A 5966-nucleotide genomic window follows, 5' to 3' on the forward strand; every position below is an offset into this window, starting at 1 on the left:
TCCATCTATCACGTTTGAATCTTACTCTGTGAACATCTGCAGACAAAGCTATTGTTTACATGGAAAGAGCATCCATACCAATCACCTTAATGCTTAGTTGTGTGAACCCACGCAGGACACAAAAGAGAGGAACAAGCAAAGTCAGGAGCTGATGAGGAAGTGAGACACCATGCAGTGTGCGGGCTTAGAAGTGGAGAAGGAGCTGGTATCGAAGGCAAGCTGGAACAAGATCAGGGAACATGGACTTGTGGCTACATGGATCTCTGCCTCTGTATGTGGAGAAGCAAAATTCTCTTCACAGGATGAAGTTATCAATAGAAGAGCAAAGTACAAAATTGGAAAAGCATCATGGAAGGTACTAGAAGTTCCATCTACTGTTCCATGTACCAGCAGGCTATGGCTTAAGTTCTTACAAATGAAAATCATTGAGAATCTAGTACGACTACAATGTAACTTAAACTGTGTCATCCCAGAAGTAACTGTCTGATACAAACTACCACTGCTTGGAAACACCCTTAAACTGAGAAGTGGGGCGTGGGAGACAGGCCAATCCATCAAGGGTTTGCCAGGCAATCTTGAGGACCTGAGATCAACCCCAAAACACACATTAAAGGAAAAGAATACAAGTGTGTTCACACATGCTTGTAATCCCAGCACTGGGGACAAGGAGAAGAAAGAGAGATTGATGTTGTGTTGAGTCCTGAGCCAGGTGAGAGATTCTGTCTCAACAAACAAGCTAGATAGTGCCCTGTGAACAACATCCAAGGGGGACCACTGGATGCCACAGGTACACACACATAAACACTGCCACACAAACATGCATACAGAAGTGTAACAACTTCCAGCTAAGACACTCTGTATATCAGCTTTCATTTTTCTTACATATAATTTCTGCTTAACGCTTTACACTGTAGATTCTTAGAAAAGTCTTCTGTGGATATTAATTTAATAACGTATTAGTGGGCAGAAAGTGCTAAAGGAAGAGCTAGCTAGCCAAAGTGTTAAATTCACTGGAGGGGGAAAAATATCTAAGCTAATTCTTTTTGTAAAACTTTATAGTATGCACTCATTTTCTTTGTATGTTCATTATCTAATTGGCATGATATGTAATAAAAGCTTGCTAATGTCCTCTAGGTAGGTGTGCTACAAATTTAAAACCCTGACACTTTCCACTTTAGAATACTTAAAATGATATGGTGATGAAAAGGTCCGAATAAAACTTAGCNGTCTCATCCTCTCCTTTATTTTCCTTAAAGAAATGCTGTATTTATTCTTAAAGAATTCCATACAATNTATTTTAATCATAGCCATTCCCCTACCACCCAACTTCTTCAAGACTCACCACCACCTCCCTACCACCCAATTTCAGGCCTTTATACTATATAAATATATGTAGGTGCTACAACTTAAGGTATATTCACTTTCTGTATGCACACACATGTGTGAACACGCAGGCACACACACACACACACAGTACTGTGGGAAATATTATGTCTTCTCTCACCAATGTTGGAATCACAGGATGGAATACAAGGACTTAGGTGCCATTTTAAGTCCTGTAACATGCTCCATGTATGACCTGACATGAGTTTTTCTCCTACTAGGCTTTAGCTCATTGGCTGCGAAGATCTAGAGAACCACACTGCTTTATAGGGTGAGAGCTAGATGACGCTTCTGTGCCCAGTGTAAACAGAGGTTGCACAGTACTCAACAGCAAAAAGAGCTGTTATTAATAGCTTTGGGATCACAGAGTGTGTTATCTTGAATCAGAGGTCCCAGTCATACCACCCACCTGAAAAAAAGTTATTAACTCATTCAAAGTCAGCGTTTGCAAGCAAACTTCATAGCACTTGGAATACTGGGGGATATGCAGAGTTATAGCTCATGCTTGTTTCCTGATTTTGAGCAATGCTGCTATGATTTGAATGTGTGTGTCCCTCCAACATCAGTGTCAAAACTTAGACTCAGGGCAATGGGCTAATTGAGAAGAATTCAAATGAGGAGAGCTGTACAATTACAACTGAATGAGGCTCAGAGAGCTACCCACCAAGCTGCAATCCTTTTGGGCATATGAGGAAAACACCATCCATGGCACACAAGACACCAAATCTGTGGGTAGACTCAACTGAAAACCAGCAGAGCCAGAACTGTGTGAAAGAAATTTCTGTTCTTTATAAATTACACAGTCNGTGATACTTTGTCATAATACCAGGAACAGAGGAAGTTTCCTCAATTCACCAAGACATATGATCATCAGTAAATGGAGTAGAGCTGAAACATCAATAAAAATAAAAATACTGAAGAATTTATTCCCACTACTTGGGAGGCAGAAGCAGATGGATCTCTAAGTTCAAGGCCAGCCTAATCTACAGAGCAAGTTCTAGGACAGCAAGACTACACAGAGAAATATTGTCTCAAAAAAAAAAAAAAAGAACTGAAGAAAAGTATTTGTCGTCTTCATTTTTTTATTGCCATAGTAACTACACATATAAATCAGATGCACTGGTCATATCAAGCTATTTTGCAGTTGCCTCTCTCTGTCCTTTATGTTCANTTTCAGCTCCTCTCTTGCAGAACTTCCTTAAGAATAAATTATTGGGAATTTGCTATGAAAACACCAGAGCTTGTTGCTTCTGTATGGTCACTTTGGTATTCATTATCTAACTGCCCTTATTCCCTTGCTCAGTCCCCCTCTAGTCCTCCCAGCGTCTCATACAATAGTTCCCAAGCTTCAGGCAGCAACACTTTGGGAGTTACCATCGAACATTTACAATATAATCCATGACAGTAGCAAAATTACAGCTATGAAGCAGTAACAAAAAATGAATAGTTGAGAGTCACTGCAACATGAGGAGCTATATTAAAGGGGCTCAGCACTAGGAAGGTCGAGAACCACTGCTCTAGTACAATATGCTACACTCAGNTCCATTTACCTTTTACATATGAGAAGTTTTGTGTTTATCTTCCTGTGTCTGGCTTATTTCACTTAATAGATGCTCTCTGGTTCCATCCACTTTGCTAAAAATGATAGGATCATATTTATCCTTATGGCTGAGGAACCCAGTATGCATATAGCATAGCTACGCTCATTTCAAAGGCTCCATTCTCTATGAGTACATTTGTTATATCACAATTGTTATGGTCAACACAGGGTAAAGCTTTCTCTTTAGAAGGGAAGTTATAGCAAGAAGTGAGGGTAGTTGACAGCAAGAGACACCCTCTGATCTACCACAAGATTTAGGCCAATGGCTGAGCACAGGAGGATGTAGAGGCTCTCTCCACATACCACGGGCATCATCTGTGGCCAACCCTGCAGAGGAAAAGGTTCTTCCTCTGAGCTTCACTACAGGCTAAGGGTCTTTTTGTTTAATTCCTTTTCCCATGCTCACGTGACATCACTTTTTCTGTTGGATGAGCTGGAAGCTTTCCCTGACTATGTTCCTCCTTCACATGAGGGAGTGTCAAGATGATGTGACCTATAATTAATTAATTATACTATGAATATATGTGCATTTTAAAAGCACATTGCTAAGCAATAACACTAACCTCTCCTCCCCTTCACGATTAGATAACAGAGTTCTGTAATAGATAATTGGATACATTCATGGATGGATTATTGACTAGATTACTTATAGTCATCTTGTTCTCCNATAATATACTATTGGGAAAAATGGGACAAATGCAAGAGAGTGACTCAGAAAAAATAATATATCTAACTTTACCTACTAGTGCACTGGCTGGCAAAGATGGAAGCCATAGCTATAAACCACTGAACACTGTCTAATGCTATTGAAATCCTTTCTGTTGTGAGAAATTGTGCAGTGTGGTTAACACAGGGTCTTTCTACTCAGGATTTACAGATGGCTACTTGAGTTGATACAGGCATGTGAAATAAACCATAAAATTGGGTTTTGATAAGAAAAATGTTGTACTACATCCATTATATTTATTTAAAGTATTTTTGTCTTATGGGCAAACTTCATTGCTAATNTTAGCCTTATGAAAATGCTATAAAACAGTGTATAATCTTAGCATGTGGAAGACAGAGATAGAAAATCCCAAGAATGAGAGACCCTGCCTCAATGTAGAAGGTAGAATGCAACTGAAGAAGACATCCAAGGTCAACTACACACACACACACACACACACCTGTACCTACATGCGTATCCACATAATTGCAAACACATGTATACACATGCATCAATACCATCCTAACATACATTACAGAACTACACATAAAAATTTTAAATTAGACAAACTTAATGAAACTACAAACCCTGGAGGAAGAAGTAGGAATAATTCTGAAATGTGTGAAAATGATTTAGCCTCAGCCAAAAGGANAGAAATATACAGGCAAGCCATGTTTAGAAGTATCATACAAATCTGAGAGAAGCCAATATAAAGACTGAGAGCCAGNAGGTTGACTCAGTAGGTGAGGTACTGAAGAACAAAGTTCAGTTTCTGGAACTCATATGATAGAAGAGAATCAACTCCTGTCAGATGTCCTTTGACCTCCTCACATTTACTATGGCATGTACCCATATACAAAAGCATGCAAAAATAAATAAAGATGTAACAAAGACTGAGACACTGATGTCATGCCATTTTGAAAGTACCCCACAGCTTAGTAGAAAATAATGCACATACTATGATGCTATTTACCCAACAGAAGTAGAAAATATATACTAACATTTGCTTGCTAAAATAAGATAAATATCCCTCCTTCTAGAGATTTGCTGGATCCAGATGCAGGGATATGGCTGTGTCCTTCCGTGGCCAGGCCTTCATGGCCAGCCCCTCCGAGGGCTTGTGCGAGGTGGACAAGAACTCAGAGGAGCCTGAGAACACCTATATTCTAAGGCCCATTGTCCAGCAAAGGTTTAAACTCTCTGTGGTTAAAGACTGCATCCATGCTGTGCTCAAGGAAGAATTGGCAAGCACTGAATATTCTTCAGATGAAATGCTTCAACTCACAAAACATCTATCAGAAATGATTAAAGATAAGCTAAAAGCACGACTGCTCACTGTTTCTGGGATGCAGACACAGACAACTACACTCACGATGTTTGCATAAACGGCAGCTTATTCTGTGCTATGGCAGCNTTTTGTTGCTTCTACTATTGAATCTTTGGAAAGTGACTGTGACGTCAAGGAAACCTTATCTTTTTTATGTAGGTAAATTTCCTGACCAAATAAAAATAAGTTGGCATTTCGGTACCTAAAATCTGTTAAGTTGTATATGTTTAAATGGTTTGATTTTATTATATTATCTGTGCCATTTCTACATTTGGAAAATAAAGAGAAAATGGAAGGAAAATTTTATTTTAATATTTCAGATGATAGATACTTGGGTGTATTTTCTATTCATTGTTCCTTAGAAGATGTAAAAATATCATTTCTAAAATAAATTGTGTGTTTTCACCCTTTTAAAAAAGGATAAATATCTCATAAAACATCATAGAAAACATTATATTCTCATTGGGGGAAAGGGGTTAGATAATTGGGAAAAACATGAGAGGGACCTTTTATCACTGTACTGTTGAAAAAAGATATCCTGAGTGCTTACTTACAGGAATGCATTGATCATTAATAGTTAATCACAACTTCAATGTTAATAATAAATGCCTTATAAAANTAAAGATGTTGTTTCAACATGTCTCCAAAACATCACAATTATAATGTAAAAACATATTTTTACCTTTCTATCCAGCAGCAAATTTTTTGAATACATGTAACTGTATTTCTCATCTTAAAACTGTATTCTGCAGCCAGGTGGGGTGGTACACACCTTGAATCCCAGNATTTGGAAGGCAGATACAGGTGGATCTCTGAGTTGGAAGCCATCCTGGTCTATAGAGTCCCAGGATATCCAGGGCTGCTCAGAGAAATCTTGTCTCAAAAGATAAAATTCTTGTATTTTACTGTGTAATTATTTACTGATCCTGGGAATGGTACTCATGAGATGG

At 38.5% G+C, this 5966-nt stretch overlaps 1 pseudogene; it reads left to right on the forward strand.

Moving 5' to 3' along the window:
- Positions 1–4756: 4756 nt before the first annotated feature.
- On the forward strand, positions 4757–5074 carry LOC110301010 (annotated as a pseudogene).
- The last annotated feature ends 892 nt before the right edge of the window (positions 5075–5966 follow it).

Source organism: Mus caroli, chromosome 9 (assembly GCF_900094665.2).
Source record: "Mus caroli chromosome 9, CAROLI_EIJ_v1.1, whole genome shotgun sequence".
Taxonomy (NCBI): Eukaryota; Metazoa; Chordata; class Mammalia; order Rodentia; family Muridae; genus Mus; species Mus caroli.